This window comes from Helianthus annuus, chromosome 2 (assembly GCF_002127325.2).
Source record: "Helianthus annuus cultivar XRQ/B chromosome 2, HanXRQr2.0-SUNRISE, whole genome shotgun sequence".
Lineage (NCBI taxonomy): Eukaryota > Viridiplantae > Streptophyta > Magnoliopsida > Asterales > Asteraceae > Helianthus > Helianthus annuus.
In genome coordinates this window covers 140,814,379-140,827,479 of record NC_035434.2, presented here as the reverse complement: position 1 = coordinate 140,827,479, position 13,101 = coordinate 140,814,379, and positions in this window count along the sequence as shown.

Genomic DNA, 13,101 nt, shown 5'->3' with positions numbered 1-13,101 from the left:
GAAGGATCAGCAAGAACCTCGAAAGGTAATCTTTCGAGTTCCATAGTTCGAAGCATATCTTTCGTGGGGATCGAAGGAACACAACTTGTATTAATGCAAATGAAGGTTTCGGTTATCCATGCAAGCGAAGCTGTCAAATTCTTTCTTGAGCAGATCATGACGCAACTGACGTGTTGCTTCATTCCCTACTCCTCTTGTTTTCAACCCGTCCCACAACTTCTTAGTTGTCTTGAAGCTGACAAACTGGTGATAAATATCCTTGCTCAAAGCCTGGGTGAGAATGGCGTATGCTTTCTTTTCCAGATCATACGTTTTCTTTTTATCTTCGGGAAGATCAGCAAATGACGCAGTCTCTGAAGCAGCAACCTCTATGGCTTGATCGAAATCTGTGGTGAAACGTATCCACAGTTCCGTATTTTGACCAAGAACATATGTTTTAAACCTCTCAGCCCATCCTGGATATTCATTCAAACTCATCAGTTTTGGGGGTCGATTCAAACTTCCTGTTTCGCTTTCGCTTAATAAGATACTTTGTACACTCGGAGTTTGACCCGTTACTAATGCCCATTGATTTGATGGTAAAGCATTTACTTGTGAAGATGTAGATACTGGAGATTCGGCCCATGATGGTGATAGACTTGTACACGTGTATTTTCCACTATCAGGAGCCGGTGTACCCCACCATGAAGGAGTAACTCCTGAACTTGTATATTTACCACTATCTGGAGCAGGATTCCACCAACTCGGATTCATGATTAATGAGCAAAATAAATGCTAACTGAATACTCCGAAAGATCACACAGCCGAAGAATCCTGGTCGAAAGATCTGAGATCACAGAAACTTGTTAGCAATAAACTGACCACAATCGAAAGATCAACTATTGTTCGAAGGATCAACAGTACTCGAAAGATTACTGTTGAGTCTTGAACAATAATTTTGAAAGATTCAAGAACTCGAAGGATTCCCTTTTTGAAAGATCCTTATCTTTCGAGTTAAATATCCTTGTCTTTCGTATAACTGACTTTCGAAAGATCACACTTGTTCGAATGATCAACAGTGTTCGAAGGATCACTGTTGACTTTCGAGCACTGGCTTCGAAAGATTCAAAATCTCGAAAGATTCACACTTGAAAGATCCTTATCTTTCGAGATAAATCCTTATCTTTCGAACAACTATCTTTCGAACAACTATCTTTCGAAAAGATTCCCTTATCGAAAGATATGTTTCGGACTCAGGAGGACTACTCGAAAGATATTTATCTATCAAGCTGTCCCTGAACGAAGGATGGTCTTTCGATGTTGAAAGATATCTTTCGATGTCGAAGGATATCTTTCGAATGCTCACTGACACACTGACACAGATGTGACGGGTTGGTGAAAAGGTGATGGGTTGGTAAGTCAACTTTCGGCAAAAGGGTATGGCAGAGTGTACTTTCTCACCAACCAAGATTTTCAAAGATAGTTTACCCAAAAAGGAAAACCTTATCTTCAAACCAGTCACCGGAATATTGACCGGAATATGGCCGGAAATTACCAACACACTCAAAAACAAGTTTTTAAGTTACCCAACCCACTTACGAACACTCCCGGTAAGTTTAAAACACGTTTTCCAGTTTAAAAGTGTAGAAAAACCAACAAAAACGGGTGTTAAACCAAGTGTTCAAACACACACCAAGAACTTGAAAAACCCGGTTTTAAACAAGGTAAAGAGCCAAGCTCTGATACCACTTGTAGGTCCCTTTTTGTCGGATGACGAACCTCAAACCTTGTTATACTAACCCACTAGCGAGTGCGGAATCCAAGCTAGCGAGCAAACCGGGATAAAGCAAGTATAAACACAAACACACACGGGTTCACCGATTAACACAACTTGTATTAATGCAAATGAAGGTTTCGGTTACAAGCACAATGTTTACAAACCTAACTTGTAAACTCTCAAAGTGTGTGTGTGAGTTTCGGACAGAATGCTCTCAAAGCTATCTCTCGGATGTGTGTGTTCTCTCTGTCTGTCCTGTGTCTACTGAAACCAACACACTGCATGGGTATTTATACCCATACACAGCAGGTCTGGTCGAAGGATCCGATAGATGATCCGAAGGATCATCTTTCGAATACAAAGCTATCGAAGGATCAGCAAGAACCTCGAAAGGTAATCTTTCGAGTTCCATAGTTCGAAGCATATCTTTCGTGGGGATCGAAGGATCCATATCATCCTTCGATCCCTTATCCTTTGACTCAGACACTTTACATTACAACATATTGGCCAAGTCAAACTAGGAGGATAGTTGACTTGGTCAACTTACAGACTAACTTAGGACATCGTTTATACACAGACCGAATACAGACAAAGTACAGACACAAGTGCACCAACAAACTCCCCCTTGGCTGTAGCTTTGTCTTTATCTTCTATAGTTGTAGACTCGTCTCGAACTTCGACGGTCTTTGGTCTTCGAGTTCTCAAAACTCTGATGTCCTTTCAAGTCTTCAAAGTCGGAGGATCTTCAAAGTCTTCACGTCTTGAAAGCAGAGAGTGTATCAACAAACTACCCGTATCATGTAGGAAGTGTGTTGACAAACTCCCCCTTAACATAAGCTCCCCCTTGAGTTATGCTCGTGAAAAGACTTTATCTTTATGAAGTGAGATCCTTGTGGTGTTGATGATGGCCAGCGGCAACTCGATCATCTTCATCTTTTGAGCGCCTTCTCGTCGTGTCTTCATTCCAATGCTTGTCATCGACCATGTTCTCCTAGCCTTTAGAATCTGCACATGCAAGAAATCTAAACGCGTAATGAGAACAACTGCTTGGAATAGCATAAACAAATGACACACGAGTGACCATGTCAAAATCAAACACCGTCCGACAGTTTGAAAGTTTAATAAATTTATCAATTTTAAACTTTAACTTTCAAAATCTGCAAATTTTGACCGTTTATGAAGATTTAGTCAATTCGGTTTCCGTTCAGGTTTCAGGTAACGAAGACTCGAGCTCCAACATCGTACGATCGAAAATAAAGCAGAAATCAAATCTTTTTGGCTTTTAAAAAGTTTATATTAAAAACATGGATTTTAGGCGTGTTTTTGAAATTAAAAGACAACAAGTTAAAATCCTTTGAGTGTTATCAAACGACATCACCGCTAATGTTGTGCTGATATGCACCAAAAGACGAAACTGTTTTTAAAAAAAGACAATAAAATTTAAACAGTAAATAAATATATACAGACATTCTTTTTGTGAGTTTCGAGGGTAAGAGAATCATATCAGTGTACGGTCATGCCAAAACACTCTTGTTGTTCAGTTAATTAACATTAAGATAAGCATCCTATAACAATTATCGGTATTTTTGTCCACTTAAGCTCAACTTATCAGATGTAATCATGGCGAGGGGATACGTTAAGGTATGATTTATACTTACCGACCGGTGTTCATCCACATCACGACACATTCCCGTATCAAGGTATGCACGAGAGTTCATCTTACCGGTGAGTATACCGATTATCATCTGTTTGACCGTATAAATTGTGAGATACTCACTTATTTTGATTTGAAAACAAGTCCTATGTGATATAATCACTTATTGATGAGGAACTTGATTTTCATATGCATGAGGGCACAGGTGCAAGTCCGTGAACAGGTCAGTACTTCCGTACAGCAGAGAGACGAACTTGACACCCGGATAAATGTGATATTTTATCACTTATTTGTTTTGGACATGTGATTGTTTATCACTTATTGAGGTCGAATGCAGTATGCAATATGTACACGTATGTATAGTATCATGGAAGATCTAGACTTGCGTCCCCGTTATTTTTCGGTAAAAGATACAACCATGATACCCAGATGATAAGCAGCATAAAGACCGAATATCTCAGAACCTCGGCAATCTATCAAACGAAATTTCGGTACTAAGACCATATGCCAATGAATGGTTCCCACCTGGTCTTCAGTCGATTTAAGATTTATATCACCCTGCACACTTTAAAATGATTGTGAGCCTACCGATACATCTTATATAGAGCTGCTTATCGTTTTTCATTTAAGATTTAAAAAGGCTTGGATAGACCACTGATGTACTATCACTTTCTCTTTTGCTCGCCAGGAAACTCATTTTTGTTTTTCTATTGTTTTTGTGTTTTTGAAATTTTTCGATGTTTTTGGATTTTCTGATTTTTGGATATACTCCCCCTAAAATCAATAAACTAAGACAAATTTAAAACACAAAGGTATTTACAAAAATGATTTTCCGATGTTGGTTTTACTCTTGTGCTTGACCTTAATGCCGTTTACCAAAATTAAGTTTTATCAGAAAAGATTTAACAAATTTTGGAAAAATGAGTTGGCATGTCGGTAAGCGGTGCGGACCATGACAACATTGATGAGTTTCATATTGAAACAATCACGTGTAAGGTGATATCCGAGATCAACGTGTCATGTCAAAGAGTGCTGTACGAGATAATAACAATTTACAAAGCAGCTAAAATATCGACAAGTATAGGAGAGATTAAGAATTTAAAGGCGTATCCTGCAACTGTTCCGTGCATTGCAAGGAATCTAAGCACTCTCCCAACTAGAAATCCACCCGGTGGGGACTTCAAAGTCGAATTTGCAACTACTGAAAAGTCTCTTGACAGCAATAAAATCATAAACCTCCGGGTCCGGCTGGTCTTACACATTGTACCAGCGAAGGTCTTTGACTTTCTCTCTCAGAAATGGTGTGCGGATGTTCAATCCATGCAGAGGCATCGGCACACATTTCACTTCATTCGTTCCTGTGGACCTGATCAAAAACCATAATGACCAAATTTTGACACGTTCTTCATTTGGTCGAATTTTGCAACTTCATTCATCCAAATTTTCTTTTTCTTTCCTCTCTTATCTCTTCCGTCTTGGAACAAAACCATGAAAATCACGGTTTGGATCCCGAAACCCGGACCTACAATTGGTATCAGAGCCATGGTGCCCGATTTAGTAAAACTAACCGTTTACTAAGTCACATGTGCTCTAGATCTGTGATTTTTGTGGGTTTTTTGTTCAAGATGTAAAAATGGTGAAAGTGAGAAAAACTCAGATCTGGACCCGAATATCCAGATCTGTGATAAAACGAGTGCTGGGTTTTATGTTTTTCTCTAAGATACTCAGGTTTTCTTCATCAAAAATCGTGTACAAATGTTTTCATCGAATCTGCAGATTTTCCCAGGCTTCTGTGTTCTTGATGTTCTTCACATCTTCATAACTTGAAAGATGTAAAGAACATCGAAGGATCAAGAAAACTTCGAAGGGTCAGTTTCAAATTTTCGAAGGATCATCCTTAACCCCAACCTGTTTTCGAAGGGTCAACTTATAAATTTTCGAAAGGTCAACTTTCTGTTCAAAGGTCAACTTCCACCCACAACAACTTCGAAAGGTCATCCTTCCATGATTCGAAGGATCATTCTTTGTTTCGAAGGGTCAAATTTTTGAAAGATCAGTTCTGATAGCAGCTGATGTTTGTCAGATCCAGATCTGACATGTGCCAGAAAAGTCAACTTCACAACTTTGAAAGGTCATCTGTTCTGTTTTTCACTTGTGATTCGAAGGATACACATTGAAGGATCAGGTTACTGTTCGAAAGATCAATCTCCACAATCTCCACAAACCTCGAAGGATCACCTACATTCCTAAACAACTTTGAAAGATCAGATCAGCTTTGTCTTGTTTCGAAGGGTTATCTGTTCTTGACCCAAGTAAATCGAAAGATCATCATCTTCGAAAGATCAGACAGAAATGACTTCGAAAGGTCATTTGATACCAGATGGCTTACGGTCAGTCTTGCCACGGGGATCATCAACCTTTCCTTTTTGCTTATGAAGATAAGGGCAATTTCGAATTATATGCCCAATGGTTCCACACTCAAAACATGATCTTCGTTCAACATACCTCGAAGAATCATGTGTTCTCTTAGCCGATGATGTTGAACTTTGTGAACCCGAGGTACTAGGCTGTGAACTGTTTTGTTCATTTCTTTTCAAAACAATAGCTTTCTTGACAAAATCTAAGTTAGATTTATTTTCAAACGTTTCAATTTTGTCCGTTCCCGTCGATTTCACAAAGTTAACATTTTTCTTCTTCTTTTGATTCGGCTTCTTCTGGACTGGAGCCGGTGCCTTTCCTTTGGGCTTGGTGTGATTTTGCTGTTTTGGCATTGCTGGTAATTTCTTGTTGCCAAATTGTTTTCGAACTTCAGCCTTTGGGATTGGAGGACACTGTGTAACTGTAACATGTGGTCCTTTCTTCCCCAAAAACTTACTTGTCGAATTTTCAAAGACTTTATCGATTAAGGATTGATTAACGTTCTTAATAGGAAAATCTTTGTCTGAGTAAATTTTATCATCACCAACCAAAGTGTACAGCAAGGTCACACTCTCCGACTCCTTCTCAGACGAGGACTCAGTTGCAACAGTCTTAGCGGGTGTGGCAGGGGGATCACATAGAATGTGATTCTCAAGAGGTATGTCCTCATTTTTGACTACCGCATCAGACTTTGCTGGAGCAGCATCATCAGATTCATCATCTGAAGAATCAGCATCCTCAACCTCAACTGGAGGATCCTGTTTCTGTTCAGCAGTTACAGATGTATCTGCTGACACATTTGAATCTGAGGATACTTCTTTCTGGTATCCGAGTCCTGCTGCAAACTCCTTCACATCAAGAGGAACAGATGGTTCGAAGAACACTCTATCCTCCTCATCAGGCATGGCATCATAATTGTGTCTGACTGGTGGTGGACATTTTTTGTATCCTATGCATGTGACATCCTTCTTTTCTTTCTGAACGTCAATGATGTGATCCAACACGTAGCTAGAGCTCAAATAGCTGTCTAGCTTGAGTTGGATTGCCTCACTTTCCGTTTTTACACAGACCATTTCTTTTTGCATTGCCTCAAGACGTGAGATGTACAAATTAATGTCCGTTTGTTTTCTGGAAACCATTTTAGTCAATTCAGTTTTATCTTTCTTTAATGTCTCAATCATTGACTTAAATTCCTTTTCATGGTTTTCATAAAACATATTGGCTTCTGTGCATTTTGAAAGATCCACAGTCAACTTCTGATTGTGGATGAATGTCACATCATATTTTTCTTGCAAAGCCTCGTGTTTGCTTTGCAATGCACACCACTCAGCATTCAAAGAACCATGTTTGTCTTGCAAGTCAAACAAACTAGCTTGTAAAGCATCATGTTTGGCTTGCAACTCAGACATGCTTGCCTCTAACTCAGCACATTTAGCCTGCAAGCTATCACAGTTATCACAGTTTACAGCAATGGGTTCATCGACACATACCTGACTTGAAGAACTGTCGACATTAGCCATAAAGGCTGAATGGAGAGAAGACGAAGTACAAGCAGCTTGGTCCACCAGAATAGATCTTCCAACACTTAGTGTTGCAGCTTCATCCAAACGTTCATCAATATCAGCATCAGCCGAGACACCAGATGTCTCACTCACATTCTCATCGCCTGACCCAGATGAATCTTCATCAACACTCCTGCTGTACCCAGAAGAGTCTTCATCCTCAGAAGATTCACCACCACTGGCGGAAGATTCTCCACCACTGGTGTTAACTACATCCTTCACAACTTGAGCAAAGCAAGCTGTACCATTAGGAGCATCACCACCAAACTGGATTGACCAGTCGCAACCTTCATCCATCTGAACTACAAGTGCCCGGTTGGCTTGATTGTTGACAGGCACTAATGTACGTTCATTATTTCTGTTCTGGTTCTGCTGGTTGCCCTGGTTTCTGAAGGGGTTCTGGTTTCCATGCTGTGCTGGCTTTGCACATTCCCTCTTGAAGTGACCCCGTTCACCACAGTTGAAGCACTTTACTGCTTGTTTATCAAACCCATACTTGGTGTCTCTCTTACTTTCCAAGCTGGTTCTGCCAGTACTTTCCAACCAATCCTTTGCTCTTCTCACAGCGCTAGCAAAGGCCCACTTGATATCCATCAAGTCCATCTCTTCTTTATCTATCTGCCGATAGTCTTCCTGTGTCAGATTAATGTTGCCAATCTGACCTTCTATCAACCCACAGTACGCGCTCACTATAGTGTTAAGTAGTTCCATGTGTTCCTTGGCTACTTCTACACTGACTTTAGAAAAGCTTGAAGTGTCGAGCTGTACTGTATTTGGCTTTGATTGTTGATCAGCAGATGATGTTCCTCCATAACATGCACGTTGTTGTTGAGCAGGAGGAGGTGGAGGTGGTTGGATTGGATTTCCAAATATATCTGTGGTGGGAGGCGGCTTAACAGGAACTTGTATTGGATTGCCAAAACAATCTGTGCTTGTGACAAACTCCGTTTGAATTGGAGCATGTGAACCAGTTCTTGCAGACGAAGAGCTGGAAGTTCCATAATACATTTCTGGATTCTGTGGCAATGGAACTCTCTTCGCCTTCAATGTTTCCTCCTGATCCTTGTTTTCCAAAAGCTGCACGAAGTCGTTAAAACTTGTAGTTCTCAACGCTCCGTTATACTTAAGGATTTCCAAGAAACTACTCCATTGAGGAGGTAAGGCATCAGCAAACTTCTTTACCACCTCTGCTTGAGTTGTTGTAACTCCAAAATTGTTCAACTCAGTAAGCAGGTGATAGAAACGACTTGTCATGTCTCCCAGAGACTCCTTATCCATGCAAGCGAAGCTGTCAAATTCTTTCTTGAGCAGATCATGACGCAACTGACGTGTTGCTTCATTCCCTACTCCTCTTGTTTTCAACCCGTCCCACAACTTCTTAGTTGTCTTGAAGCTGACAAACTGGTGATAAATATCCTTGCTCAAAGCCTGGGTGAGAATGGCGTATGCTTTCTTTTCCAGATCATACGTTTTCTTTTTATCTTCGGGAAGATCAGCAAATGACGCAGTCTCTGAAGCAGCAACCTCTATGGCTTGATCGAAATCTGTGGTGAAACGTATCCACAGTTCCGTATTTTGACCAAGAACATATGTTTTAAACCTCTCAGCCCATCCTGGATATTCATTCAAACTCATCAGTTTTGGGGGTCGATTCAAACTTCCTGTTTCGCTTTCGCTTAATAAGATACTTTGTACACTCGGAGTTTGACCCGTTACTAATGCCCATTGATTTGATGGTAAAGCATTTACTTGTGAAGATGTAGATACTGGAGATTCGGCCCATGATGGTGATAGACTTGTACACGTGTATTTTCCACTATCAGGAGCCGGTGTACCCCACCATGAAGGAGTAACTCCTGAACTTGTATATTTACCACTATCTGGAGCAGGATTCCACCAACTCGGATTCATGATTAATGAGCAAAATAAATGCTAACTGAATACTCCGAAAGATCACACAGCCGAAGAATCCTGGTCGAAAGATCTGAGATCACAGAAACTTGTTAGCAATAAACTGACCACAATCGAAAGATCAACTATTGTTCGAAGGATCAACAGTACTCGAAAGATTACTGTTGAGTCTTGAACAATAATTTTGAAAGATTCAAGAACTCGAAGGATTCCCTTTTTGAAAGATCCTTATCTTTCGAGTTAAATATCCTTGTCTTTCGTATAACTGACTTTCGAAAGATCACACTTGTTCGAATGATCAACAGTGTTCGAAGGATCACTGTTGACTTTCGAGCACTGGCTTCGAAAGATTCAAAATCTCGAAAGATTCACACTTGAAAGATCCTTATCTTTCGAGATAAATCCTTATCTTTCGAACAACTATCTTTCGAACAACTATCTTTCGAAAAGATTCCCTTATCGAAAGATATGTTTCGGACTCAGGAGGACTACTCGAAAGATATTTATCTATCAAGCTGTCCCTGAACGAAGGATGGTCTTTCGATGTTGAAAGATATCTTTCGATGTCGAAGGATATCTTTCGAATGCTCACTGACACACTGACACAGATGTGACGGGTTGGTGAAAAGGTGATGGGTTGGTAAGTCAACTTTCGGCAAAAGGGTATGGCAGAGTGTACTTTCTCACCAACCAAGATTTTCAAAGATAGTTTACCCAAAAAGGAAAACCTTATCTTCAAACCAGTCACCGGAATATTGACCGGAATATGGCCGGAAATTACCAACACACTCAAAAACAAGTTTTTAAGTTACCCAACCCACTTACGAACACTCCCGGTAAGTTTAAAACACGTTTTCCAGTTTAAAAGTGTAGAAAAACCAACAAAAACGGGTGTTAAACCAAGTGTTCAAACACACAACAAGAACTTGAAAAACCCGGTTTTAAACAAGGTAAAGAGCCAAGCTCTGATACCACTTGTAGGTCCCTTTTTGTCGGATGACGAACCTCAAACCTTGTTATACTAACCCACTAGCGAGTGCGGAATCCAAGCTAGCGAGCAAACCGGGATAAAGCAAGTATAAACACAAACACACACGGGTTCACCGATTAACACAACTTGTATTAATGCAAATGAAGGTTTCGGTTACAAGCACAATGTTTACAAACCTAACTTGTAAACTCTCAAAGTGTGTGTGTGAGTTTCGGACAGAATGCTCTCAAAGCTATCTCTCGGATGTGTGTGTTCTCTCTGTCTGTCCTGTGTCTACTGAAACCAACACACTGCATGGGTATTTATACCCATACACAGCAGGTCTGGTCGAAGGAACCGATAGATGATCCGAAGGATCATCTTTCGAATACAAAGCTATCGAAGGATCAGCAAGAACCTCGAAAGGTAATCTTTCGAGTTCCATAGTTCGAAGCATATCTTTCGTGGGGATCGAAGGATCCATATCATCCTTCGATCCCTTATCCTTCGACTCAGACACTTTACATTACAACATATTGGCCAAGTCAAACTAGGAGGATAGTTGACTTGGTCAACTTACAGACTAACTTAGGACATCGTTTATACACAGACCGAATACAGACAAAGTACAGACACAAGTGCACCAACACCCGTTTCAAGCAAAATCTATCCAATTTGAGCATGGCCTTTTAGATATGACTTACTAATAGCCGTTATAACCCATTATATAACTTATGAATAAATGAAAAGCTCAACTAAAATAGAATACACATACCTCTTCATTTCTTGAAATAGTACCCGGTGTTGATGGTGTACCTATCATTAAGAGATGCGGATCATTGATATCGTTAAAACCATATATTCTGCCTTTTTTCTTTCCCCACCAGCTTGTATCCATGAATCTTCATCGAATAACGGTCGTTTGCTAGCATCATCTCCATATTTATCCTTAACATATTTCTTATATGATTTCTATAATATACAAAAACAAAATAATTTTTTAATACATAAAACTGTTCATATTTTTTCTATTTATAACATAGCTTTTAAAAGTAAAGAAACTTACAAGAGAATTCTCTGCCCTAGTGTCAACCCATTTAACAGTGCTTGATAGATCGATCTCATCCAAACCGTCGGCCGTTTGTGAATCCTCACCACCTCTACAACTCAACAATATATCCAAAGGTCTTGTCCCTTTCTTCCCATGTGATTGCATCCAAACTTCATCTACAGCAGTTGCCCGTCCAAGTTGTTTATCCTACAAGGTCGGATTTGGAAGTTAATATTTGCATGCTATGTTTAACAAAAAGAAAAAAACTACCATATCTTACCATTTTTTGTTTAAGCGTGGCATAAGTTTGTGAGCCGAGAGTATGTTTGCCCCCGGTTGATTTCCCTCTATTACTTTTGTTCTGAGTAGACTTATCTTTCCACTCTTTTGTATTCCAATATTGAATTAGGGTTTCCCAAATTTGAGCCCCCATCCATCGTGGCTTGTATGGAATAATAACAGATAAATCGTCTCCAACTACTACACCTACATTGCTTGCAGCGGCATTGGCACTCTCGGGAGCCCTACTTAATACATCCTTGATTTTTCTCTTCATAAACTTCAACCAGCAGCACGATCGGACTTGTTCATTTTCCCATTGATAGTATAACTAAAAAATCACATTTTCAATTAAATATTGATTTTTAAGAATTAAGCTATAAAGTAACAGATCTTATTCCAGTTTAATAAAATATTTATTTTTAAGAATTAATATAAAGTAACTGGTATTTTATAATTCGTATTAAAGTTCTAGAGTCAATTATTTGTACAAATGTTTCAAGTTTTTAAATGGGTGTATAATCTGATAAAAGTTTTTTAAATGGGTGTATATTCTGGTAAAAGCTTTTTAAATGGGTATATACAAATGCTTCAAGTTTTTCTAGAGTCAATTATTTATACACTTTTTTGGGTAGTTGGGTCGGGTAAATGGGTTAGATCATCAAATACCAAACCCGTCCCAAACCTGCAGAAAAAAACTAATCCCAAATTCGGTCCCATACCCGATTACTCGACCCCAAACCCGTCCCAAATATTTCAGGTTGGATTGTCTTTCCTAAGTTTATTGAGTTATGGACAATGTTATATACACTTTTTTTTTGTAAATATATAACTTGAAACGCTCAAACATCCTATTTTCATCTTCTTTAGAGACATCTTTCCAACTTTTCCAAGGATGGGACCACATAGCCTCCAAAATTTCTCCCATAGTTCGGGTAGCTTTACCTTGATTACTAAACCTATAAAATAAAATAATATAACCCAACCAACATTCCTTGTATTACATAATTGAGCTAAGGCCATTGATATGCATCTATATACTTACTCTCCATAGATAACACAAATTTGCTCACGATTTCTTGCTTCAGGTATAGGCGTAGGGGCAACCGGTCCCCATCGGCCAACAGTTGGCTCCTCATCATCACTACTCTCGTGTTGAGACAATGTCTCATATGCATCCGAATGTCTTCGTCCAACGGTACCACTATCTTGACCACTACCTTGACCTATACCCCTACCACTTCGTGCGGAACTACATGCCATGATATCTACAACAAAAAAAAGTATAAGGATTTAAAATAATCATAATAAATAGAAACTAATAACAACGAAGAGTTATATACACAAAACAATAACTAAAAGTACAACAAACTAACCATATATGTGTATGTGTGTGTGTGTGTGTTTATATATATATATAAACAAATTAACTAATCCGAATCTTCGTCTTCAAATTCCTCATCACCATCATCTGAATGAATGTCTTCAAACCAATCTTCT